The sequence below is a fragment of the Equus quagga genome, unplaced genomic scaffold, assembly GCF_021613505.1.
Source record: "Equus quagga isolate Etosha38 unplaced genomic scaffold, UCLA_HA_Equagga_1.0 203_RagTag, whole genome shotgun sequence".
Taxonomy (NCBI): domain Eukaryota; kingdom Metazoa; phylum Chordata; class Mammalia; order Perissodactyla; family Equidae; genus Equus; species Equus quagga.
In genome coordinates, this window is record NW_025798627.1 from 7498761 (window position 1) to 7510767 (window position 12007).

Here is a 12007-nt window from a genome sequence, read left to right on the forward strand (position 1 = left end):
AAAGAGGGAGAAGAGTTATCCCAGGTGTCCCGGAGGACAGAAGCAGGGCCCATTGAACCTAAAGGGAGGTAGCTGGATTCACCGTGAGGGAGGTCACTGTCACAGTCAGAGCAGTGTGAACTGTAAATGCTCCTGAAGTGGCGGTGGGCCAAGGTGAGCACAGTCTGCAGTATGGTTGGGGGGGGCAGAATGAGTGACCTCCAAGGAGCCCTCTGCTGCTAAGATTTTATTAGTCCATGATTACAAGGAAAAAATGGAGATTTTCACCGAGTTTGTATCCTTTTTGGCCCTGTTTCCTTTTCCGAGCTTACCTCCCCCATCTCTTCCCGTCAGAGTCAGACTCTCTGACCAAGAGCCTCTTGAGTTGTTCAGACCTGACTTGGGTAGCCTTGTGACGCTCGCTGGCTCTACTTCAAGAGAAGTCTCAATTCCAAATGATCGCCCTTTAGTTATTGCATAAATTTCTTTAGAAGGATAATTCCAATAAAAGTTTCAACACATTTCCCGTTCTTGCCTCCTCTTTAATTTCTTCACCAAAGATAGGGAGAAAATAAGATTTAGCTAAGAGTTATAAGTAGATAGCTAGTATTGCACATTCTTTGCTTGCAGTCTTCCCTAAAACTGACACATTTCCCTCATTTATGAAGCCATTTTCTCTCCCATATGCAAATTTTACTCTTAGAAACATAAAATATTTTAGAGGATTTTATGCTTAATAAATATTTATTTTTAATACTTCCATGGTCTCTCTTCAATAAATTCCTTCCTTTTGTTGCAGTTATGGACAGCTTCAGGAGTATAGGCCCAGGGGAGACTTTCTGATACACAGAATCAACAGCGCTGTTACACTGTTCAATTACGACAACTGTTCCCTTTCGTAGTTTCTAAACTGATACAGTATTATTGTAACTTCTTCAAATCACATGGGTTTAATAAATGGAATTTTGAAAGCCATTATTTTTCTAGTAATAACTATTACTTGAATCATCAAGAATACCATTCACTTATAGAAGCAAATCTCAAATAGCAATCGCTTGTTAGTCCTCCAATTTTGAAGCATCACTTATAAAGCACCAGAAAGGCTATCTCCTCTCACTCAGGCATGTGTGTGTGTAGGAGGGGTGTGTGTGTGTATGTGTGTGTGTGTGTTAGTGTGTGTACATATAGAAGATCTTACTAAGGCTAAAGAACCCTTGAAGCAGGTACACCACTCTCTCTATTTGTGAATACAAGTGGACACACACACACACACACACATGTATATTCATCCAGCCCTGAGCCTACTGTGTACACAGCACTGCAGTTCTCTGTCAGAACATTTTTGATTCTGAGATGGTGTCTCAGAGGATCCAACGTCTCTAATCAAAGAAGTCTTGAGTTACATGTTTTATGCAGTGAATATAAAACACCTGGCTTCAGGCAGGCCATTGTCATCAGACTATGGATGAGGACATCACCCAGCCCTTCTCTACCCAAGTCCACAGTATATTGTCAACGGTCCAACAGCAGGGATTTGGGCTCAAAGGCCAAGAGATTCTGTTCAAATTTAGTCACACTAATGTGTTCATTCAACAAATGCCCGAGACTTTTCTAAATAAAAGTTTCAGCCATTAGCCTCTGGGGATTAGAGGCAGATGAGTCTTCCTCAGTTTCCCCATAGCCTATTCAACAAGCAGTAGGCTAAGATGAAGTTGATCGTAAGCCAAATTCTGCCAAATACTCAAACATTTATTAACAAGTGGCACAAAAATAGTCAACCAGAACTGGTAAGTTTGAGGAAGCTATGCTTTCTGTCCTCAGATGTGCCAACAGACACTTTGTATGAAAGGTTCACTCCCAGGTGGAGGCCATGATGTTCTAACGGTGGGAACACGTAACATTTGGATTAGGAGACGGTGCTCTGTGACGTGTGGGACCCAGTACTCAATGAGCTCTACCCTTGAGGGCTTCTTCAAGGCAATTTTGGAGTGGCTGGGCTGGGTGGTGGTGCTTGCCAGATTCCTGTAAGTTTTCACGCAAGCGTGGTTGGACTTGAGAGTCTGCATATATGTTGAACACCACTCATTTCATCAGTGAAAAGTTATTTCTTACATTTCTTATGCTAGTTAGCAAATTCTCACGTGCAGATTTCCACAGCAATATTTAAAGTGCTTGGTAATCGTGCCTGGAGGGTGGGTTCCTCATGAGGATACTTCAAATGCTGACTCACTGCTGCTAGGATATAAATGAAAAATGAATTTCATTCATACATCACACTGTTTATCCTGAAGTGTTTTTAAAGTAAAGTTTTGCAAAGGTGATACAATAATCTAAGACTGAACTCAGGAATGCTGTAGCCTTTCATTGGTTTTCCTGAGTGCTAATTGAATAACATTGACAGCATTATTGGAAATCTCAAGACTGTGATGATATGAGCCAAAATGGTGATGTCAAGTTTCCACTTTCTTTATACCCCTTTTAAACTCGGCATCCAAAACTCAAAGACAAAAGCAGCATCTCCTCTGTCTCTTCTCTAGGTATTTGCTACCGCTGTCTTCCCATTGTGGTCTTATTTGGAAAAAGAGTCTTTGCAGATATAATTAAGTTAATGCCTTTGATATGAGATCATCCTGGATTATCTGGGTGATCCCTAGATCCAATGACAAGTGTCCTTACAAGAGAAAGGAAGAGGAGATTTGACATAGACAGAAGATAAAGAAGGAGCAGAAGGCCATGTGAAGACACGTCAGAGACTAGTTATTCCGCTACAAGCCAAAGAACGTGTGGAGTCACCAGAAGCTGAGAGGCAAGGAAGAATTCATACCTAAAGCCTTTGGAGGGAGCGCAGTCTTGCCAACACCTTGATTTCAGATTTCCGGCCTCCAGATCTGTCAGAGAATAAATTTCTGTTGTTCTAAGCCACCAAGTTTGTGTTGGCAGCCCTAGGAAGCTAATACAGTCACCAGATCCTCTTGAGACTACCTTTTTAGTGTCTTTGAGTCCAGCCCTTTACCTCTACCTCATGCCACTGACATAATTCAGGCCACCATTAATTTCCACAAATATTTGGATTGATAGGAAAGGAGGTTGATAGCGGCAAAGACAACCTTCTAATCCGAGTTTTACTGGGGCCTCATCTTACAGACCCTATGCTTTGTACTCACTCTCTGTCCAAACTGAGCACTTCTGGAAATGGGAGAACGCCGTCATACCTGACCATCATCATCAGCTGAGTTCTTTAACACACCCGGCAGTCAGTTAAGCCAGGCAGCAGAAGCATACATAATTTAACTTTACCTGAGTCTGAGAAACTACAAATATTTCTCATCTATCCATTGAAAAAAGAAAAACAATTTGCTTCTTCTCGCCACGTATGTCTGATATTGCTGCAGTGTGCTCGGAAACACAAACCCATTGTGAATCTAAACGTTGCTCCCTTCTGCTTGGACTGAGGAAAAGCTCCAGCAGAAAAAGGACTCCAGTGCTCAGTGGGATTAAGCAGATTAAACCCCCAGCCGACTGATTGGGAGGCGACCTCAGCAAAAGCTTCAAGGCAGGAACAGTAACGAGTGCAGCTGTAATATTGATAAATACTTGTTCAGCACCTGGAGAGCTATTTTCTGAATTCTTCTGAGCTTTAAAGCCTGCAAAAAAAAAATGATCTCTCCACTAAGGTGGGTGCCCATGGGCAGGTGTTCCAGCAACTGTGCCACTCTACTGAGTCTGGAGATCCCATCTCCTGGGGCTAATTAGGTTATTGATTCCCAAGAACCACCAGCTTCAGGCAAACTACCTACTCTCAGAGACCGAAATCTATTCTAAAGTGAATATTGCACTATGTTTTCCCACTGGCTTAATGCAATTTCAATAGCCTTTATCTACAATGTAGGTATTTAACAAATGCCATTTCGATGGGTTGCTAATTACTGATTATAGGCAATGGTGCCAAGAATGGACTCTTTAAACCCTCTCCAAGCTTTAGGACACTTCTTCAGAATTTCTCTTGACAGCTGTTTACTCATTTTCAGATTCCAGTGCTTCGTCTCTTCTTTCTCAACATCTCCACCCAGACACTATAATAATAAGACGAAAAACATCACAGCGTATCAAATTTGGAGGGAGGTGGTGAGAAAATCTGGGAGAACTTTCTACTTGAAGCCTCTTCTGTTAATGTCTATCACAGCTTCTCATTACCCGAGAACAGAAATCCCTGTGAACGCTTCTGTCAACACATGCAAGAAATAACGAACTGGATTGTAAAGAGAGAGTTTTTATTGTATTTATTTTGGGTTGGGTATAGAAATGGGCCATCAAGGAGTGTGTATATGTGCATAAACACAGATATACATTTTGGCAAAATAAAATTGTACTGTCATAGAAGTGTGACCATAAAGTAAAGAGATTCATTTCCTTGTCAGAATCATTTGTCATTCTGTATACGCATGTACTGTATAATTGTGTTTCAGATGCAGAGACACTGAAACAGCTAAACTCACAAGTATGTTGGAGTCCCTTCTCAATTTAACACTCACTCCGTTAGCTTTATGACTCTTACAAATGCTCCCAAGACTCAGGCCCCATGATTACAGTGAAAATGTAGACAAATTAGGTAGACACACAGCAGTGGGGCACACCACATAGAGCCATCCTAGTTGAGTAGGTGGCCATCACTCTCCATCCTGGTGATCCAATTTCACTTATTCTGGAAAAGTCCTTTTGTCCAAAGGAAAAGACAAGTTCAAAAGTTTCCATCCCCTGCATGCCAACTCCTGTTTGTCTGACATTCCTTTAACCACCATTTATGGACCAGGCACTTTATATATAGTATCTCTAATTACCGCAGCCACTCACAAATGTGTGGATTATGATCATCATTACCATTTTACAGATGCGGAAACAGACTCATAATGGTTAAATGACTTGCCTACAGGCTCACAAATGATAAATAGATGAACATAGATTAGAACTTCTGTCCAATTACCAATCTTCTGTCTCATTACCAAGCATTGTGACTCAAAGACAAAGCCCTTCATGCCCACAATTAATGTTAAAATGTGAATGTAGATAGCACAGGATACTTATGATTCCATGTAACTCCCACTGAGGATCTAATAAGGAAAACAATGAAATGCCCCTACCTAGTAAAGAGGGGCAGGAAGACATTCTGGAAGAGGAGGAAGTCAGTTTGGCGCCCTGGAAACACAGGGTGCCTCCTCACAATTCTATTCAAGGAAGCATTTGAGTTCTCAAAGCCCTTTCTTATTTCATGTCATAGACTGAGGAAAAGGCCTGCTTTCATTCTGGGGCTTCAAAAGTAGCAAATACATTTGAATTATCCAATTCACCATGAAAGCATTGTTAGGGAAATGCCAACACTATCAAAGATGAATCAAATTTTTCTGACAGGTTGAGTTGGACCCATGCTCCCCTTTTGTTTCAACTGATATGTTATTGTTTGGTTTTTCACCATCTGCATATCTTTGCTTAGCCAGCTTTGTGCTGAAGAAGCAACATTCTCAGCTACCAGGTATCAAGTCAGGGTTCAGGCCTTCCTGTCTGAGTTCAAATTTTCAGAGTTTGGAGGAAGACAGCACACAGGTCACTGAAATTATAAGAACCTAAGAGAAAAACATACCAAATGAGGCTTTATGGCTTACTCTCTAACATACTCAAGAGAAGGAGGTAGGGAATAAGATGACCTGAACGACATTTTTTGTTGGTTTTGTTCCTAAAGGTCAAAGTTTCCTCGGCTTTGGTTAAATTTTCAGCATCTTTGACTTTGCACGTTCTATTCAGCCCCGTATATCTCTACAGTTTCAAGATGGTCACTGAAAGTAGAGTCACAAAGTTAAACACCAGAAACCAATCGGTGAAAACACCTGTGGGTAAGGTTATATTAAAATGTAATGAAGTCAAGAAATTTCTTTTTGTCTTTTTATCAAAGTAAAATAATTCTCCATACCATGATTGTCTCACTTCACTGCTTTTCATATTTGCAACTTTGGTGACCAAAAAAAAACGAAGAAGAAAGAAAGGCAGGGAGGGAGGGAGAAAAGGAAGAAAGAAAGAGAAAGAGAGAGAGAGAAAGGAACTTGCATAAAAGAAAGGCTTTGTCATCAGTGCCCTCTTCTGGAAACAAACAAGAGCAGCTCAGGTTCCCAGAACTGCGGTGTTCTCTCTCATTTAGAAGGTGAAGTGATTCATGCCGCCAGACAGTGTCAGCTTCCATGTGTCGGTTGTTATTTGGTGTTGGCGTGATATAGTGGGAGGGGCCCTGAACTTAAAAATGAAAAACTGTGGACTTAAACCCAACCTTTGCTTGTAACCTTCTATGACCTTGAGCAAATTATTTAAATCATTTGGTTCAGTGTATTAAACACAGTAGACCGCATATCTGGACTAGAATCACCAGAGGTTATTGTTAAAAGTGCAGAATCCTGGGTCCAACCTATTGGAATCAGTGGCAGGAAGAGGCATAAATCTGAATTTCAGATAATCTCTAAGGAAATTCTTAAGTAGCATTCTGGCTTCAGTTATCTAACCTGTACAAGGGTTTCTTTAGATCTGTAAAGCCCCTTACAGCTCTAACATTTATGATTTTACAAAACAAAACAGAAGCAATGATTCCTCAACACGTTAACAGATTATGCTATGTCCACACAATGGATTTCTACTCATCAAGAAAAAGCAATGAGTTAGTGATACATGCAACAACATGGATGCATCTCAAAATAATTATGCTCAGTGAAAAACACCAGACAAAAGAAAGATGATTCCACCTACGTAAAATCCTAGAAATGCAAAGTAATCTATAGGAACGGTGGCTGTCTAGGGATGCGTACAAAAAGGAGAGATTACCATGGGGCACTGTGAAACTTTAGGGTGAAGGATATGTTCATCGTCTTGATTGAGGTGACGGTTTCCTCGGGGTAAACACGTATGTCAAAATTTATGAAATTGTACACTTTAAATCTGTGCAGTTTATTGTGTGTCAATTGCCTTGATAAAGTTTTTTTTAAAAAAAGGAAAAGAACAGACTAGGAGTTTGGAGAAGCTTGGATATCCAAGAAGATTTCCTGTCCAAGAGTGGAGGACGACTGGGTTAGAGGACAGGAAGGGAGCAGTCCCTGGCTGGAGAGCAGGGGCCGTTCCCTGAACACAGAGGGATCCGCAGGCATCCTAACCTGCTCCACTTCGAAGGTCAGAGAAGTGCCCTGGAAGCTACAAAAGCAAAGCCTGTGCTGTGGTCTGCACAAGCTGGGCGCCAGAAGGCTCTGCCTGCTGCCCAGCCTGTCCACCCCAGTTGCCGATGCCACCACAGAGACGCCCATGTGCCTCCTGGTCCTGCTGCGGTGGGTACTGCCTGGACCTGTCCACACGATTACATCACTGCATCGCCCACACATTCAGCCCAGGCCGGCATCCAGGTTTTTGAGACTATCACACTGGGAAGGGCAGTGGCCATTTAAGATGACCTTGGTAGCTCGAAGGAGTCTCAAACTGGAGTCGTGTCGAGGACTTGCTCCAGGCTCATTGAGAAAAAGGTTCCCAGGTCCCACTGTCACCTAGACTGACACGGGTACTGCAGTCTGTATCCACATAGTCCTTCTCTTACCTTCCCACCTGACTTCCCCCCACGCCTCCTGCAAGGGGATTCACTGGAAAGAGTCATTCGGGATGGAGCACGTGCAAGGGCACGGGGAGCACGAGGGAATTTCCTACACTCTGAGCTCTGAGCTCTGCTTTCTGCAGACTTGAAAGAACTTTACTGGAAACTCTGGCAGAAAGTTAGATTGAATAAAAATCAAAGTTGATAAAATTCCTGGTAAACCCACAGATGGTCCACTTTAACGGCAACAGTCCCATTTACTTCTGATTAAAATAGAAACTGCCTCTAAAGAAGCTCTTTAGAACAAAGTTGAATGATGGGACTAGATTGAGAGAGAGTTCATTACCCTTAAGTCAAAAATGTACAAAGCCGTCATTCAGAGGCAGTGACGGGCTGGTGATGGTAAAGAGATCATTAAAGAGACAACCTACATTTAGCTGAACAATTTTGGAGATCCTTCAGGGCACCGAAAACAGAACAAAATCTCCCCCAAACACATACTATCCTCAGACGACCTCGGTGATCAGATAGTGTCACATTTTATATGTTGATCCAACTATGTTTGAGGATCACAGTACAAACATTAGAAACAAGTTCTGCCCGTGGCCTCTAGTCTACTTTCTGGTTTTGGAGAAGATATTTACCTGTATCCATTATCTCAGCTCCTAATATTTATCTCCATCAGCAGGTGCATGTTTCACCATCAGCAGGGAGGCGTGTCTCTGCATAATCATCCTTCTTCTCTCTCCCCCCGGCCTGTTACCACCATGCCCATTCCCCAACTCCAGGAACAATCAACTTGGTAGAATCTTATCACCTTTAATTTATTATTTATTTATTTTTTGGTGAGGCAGATTGGCCCTGAGCTAACATCTGTTGCCAATCTGCCTCTTTTTTTTCCTTTAAAGCCCCAGTACATAGTTGTATATCCTTGTTGCAGGTCATTCTAGTTCTTCTATGTGGGATGCTGCCACAGCATCACTTGATGAGCAGCGTGTAGGTCCCCACCCAGCATCTGAACCGGTGAACTCCAGGCCACAGAAGCAGAGCGTGCAGACTTAACCACTTGGCCACAGGCCGGCCCCCTCACCTTTATTAAAGAAGAGAAATTCATTGCTAATTCCACAGAAATCTGTGGCAACATTAGTTAGATGCTCATTCAGCACTGTCCCTCATTCCTTTCCCTTTCCTTCCATTTCAACAGCATATGCAACCTCATTTACAGCAAAGACTTTCTTAGGAAAATTAGAAATTACAACATTCTAAATTCCAAACATTAGCCATAGATTGTTCTGTAAATCTTGGTGGGTTTGGTAAAGAACATGAGAATCTCAAAGAGTAAGTGGAAGTTTGTGGACCAACTTTGGTCCAGCTCTCCTGCGCTCTCTGCATTTTAGAGATGAGAAGTGCTAACTGCGGGGGCGCAGTGTTTCCTTTATCTACACAGACACACACTGTATATACACAGACACAGCATTTCTCACTCACAGAGGCAAGGACCAGCTGAACCTACATGATGACAGACAATATAATTTAGATGTTACGGTCAGAGGTCATCTTAACTATGCAAAACAGACCTCCCAAATCTCCAAACTCTTATCCCAGTTGCTGGTGACTTAAAATGACCTTAGGGAGGTCAACTACCATCACTGTCACTCTGTTTTCTTCTAACGCTGACTACAGAATTCCTCTAGGTGTATTGAAAATTAACGGGAAACACTTTGATTTCCTCAGATGAAAAGGAATCCAGCCAGATTAATAAAATAAAGTATTATAATTCCTAATCATTGAGATTTCTGAAGGCTGGCAGGTATAATTAAATAGTCATTAGCAAATAAATTGTAGGGTGAGAGTTCAGCACGATGCATCAAATTGGACACAGTTAACCAGAAGGTCCACCTGAGGAATGAAACAGGTAGACACTCACTCAAGCTTTAAAGTGCCCCATAAGAATCAGGCAGTAATTATAAGATAGAATTCACGGAGAGCTCTTTCAAATCACGGTGAAGAGCACATTTCTGAAGCCTTAAGTTATTGCTTCTGACTATTTCCATGGCTGCAACCTCTTTTGCAGAGCCAAAGAGGAAACTAATTTTAGCTACATCTGTTTTAACCTCTTACCTTTCCTAGGAAAGACTTTTCTTCAGAGAATCTAAAAGTTGAATCTTCTGGTAATAAACACTTTAGAAGATAGAAAGAAAAATCTCAGTCGAGAATCTTTTCACAAACTCAAGAGGCATTATTAAAAACAAGCGGAAAGGAATGGCATCCTGGCCACAGCTGTGGCTGCCTGCTCTTAAAGGCAGGAATGTGGCACAAAGAAAATTTTTGTGGAAAAGTTATTATCACTGTGGACGCTAGAGATGCTGGTGCTGTGCCTGGGTCTGGGGATCATCACCCGCTTGTCTTTAACCAGCATAAAACCCCCGGCGGCAGGGATGTGCTTCTGCTTAGGGCTCTTCACACACATCTGGGGACCCACAGCAAAAGGCATTGCCCATCCGGGTGCCTGACGGGCACTGTTCCTGTAAGGAAGCTTCGTCATTATTTAGGAACACGGAGAGTGATTAATCTTAGTCCCGCGCTTGGGAGCAAGCAATTCACGATTAATCCCCACACAGGATTTTTTGTTTTAATCACCTTAAAATTAAGGCCTTCTATGATTGGTCTGGGGGTCTGCAGCCCAAGAACAGGTGCTGAAGGAGAACTAGCTTCTTGAGTCTGGGCCTCGGAAGTTGGGAAGAAGTTGAGTTTGTCGTTCTGGCTAGGAATGGACCCTCAGCGCGAGAAACCTGACGCCACCGGGCACCATGGGTAGGGTGCGGAAGTGACGGTACTGCCCCCATGTGGACACAATGGTTCTCTTTGCGGCTTTGTGCCTTAGACTAAGCATCAAAGGTTCAGGATTAGTGGCAGTGGTGAATATTCTGCGATCTGTTGGGACCAGGAGCACATATTGCTTTCATGCTCACACCGTCACAAGACTGGCTTTGCCATATAACCCTGGACCTGGTGACAGTCTGCAGGTTTCTTTCTTTCGTTCCTCCCATGATGGAATGTAAGTTTGTTGAGTGCTGGCCACAGGACCATGATAAGCTGTTGGGATGGTAAAACGCCTGAGAAGCAGTCTTGCTCCATAAGCAAGTGAGACAGCTCTCAAACATCTGTGGACGAATCTGGCAAAGAGGAACAAAGTTCTGTGAGTACGTGAGAACAGGAAGTGCTTAATTCTTCCTGAGAAGGGTCAATGGAAGCCTCAGGAAGACAGGGCCTGTGCACCATGTCTTCAAACCCAGGAGGGTGTCACCATGTGGGGGAATATGAGAAAAGTGCCTTGAGGAGAAGAGATAACATAAACCAAGATGCAGAGACCTCACTCCTCTGGGAGAATGTCCAATAACATGTGGACTAAAATGGGAGTGACTAGATGAGGGGAGGAGGCAAATGAGACTGTAAATAGAGGTTGTGGACAAAATAGGAAGTGTCTTAGCAATGGTCTGCACTCTACCCTTTAGACAAGCCACTGAAATCTTTTGGAGCAGATTAGATGTGATCAAGTTTGTATGTTTAAATAGTCATTCTGGCAGCATGGTGGAGGATGAATTTTGGAGCTGATGTAGAACTTGGAGGAAAGGAAAGCAAAGGCTACTGCAGTATTTGTGGGAAATGAGGAGGTCTGGGCCAGGCAGTAAAGAAGTGGCGGGTATTTCAGCAATATTTCCAGTAGACAAGTGATACACTTGGAGGTCTGTTGGGTGTGGAGGTTGAAGGAAGGGGGAACCAAGGATGATTCCCAGCTTTCTAACTTGTGTCTAAACTAGAGGAATGTTCTTGCCCTTAAGCACGGAGGGAGGACTATTGAGAGAGAGGAGATGGGGGCTGGTATTGAGTCATTTGTTTTTGGTCATATCGGGCGTGCAGCTAGGGAGGTACAGCAGGCAGTTGGAAGTGCAGATCTGGACCTCAGGTATGTATGACGCCTCTTTTTGTGCGAGAAAATTGAGGCTAGGAGATGTTAGATAACCTTCTGAGGATTCCTAGTAGGTGGGGATGTTTTAGTCATTTTGCATCCCTGGGTTTTATCATAGTACCTGAAATGAATAAGTGTCACTTTATTATCCCAAAGCCAGAAAAGAGAGAGAAGGGCAGAAGCTGGAAAATACCAGATTCTAAGAACAGGCAGAATGAGACTGAGCCAGCAAGGACTGGGAAAGAGCGATGGGATTGCTATTGCAAAGCCGTGCAAGAAGAATTCCAAGAGAGAGGGAGGAAGGAAAAGCCAAATGTCTTAGAACTTGGGGAGGAGGAGAAGTTGGCAATCTGGGTCCATTCTTACCTTCAATAGAGAGATGAATGTGAGAGCTAGATTGGAAACGCTTGGGGGCAGAATGAGAAGTAAAGCAATAGAATAGAAGACCG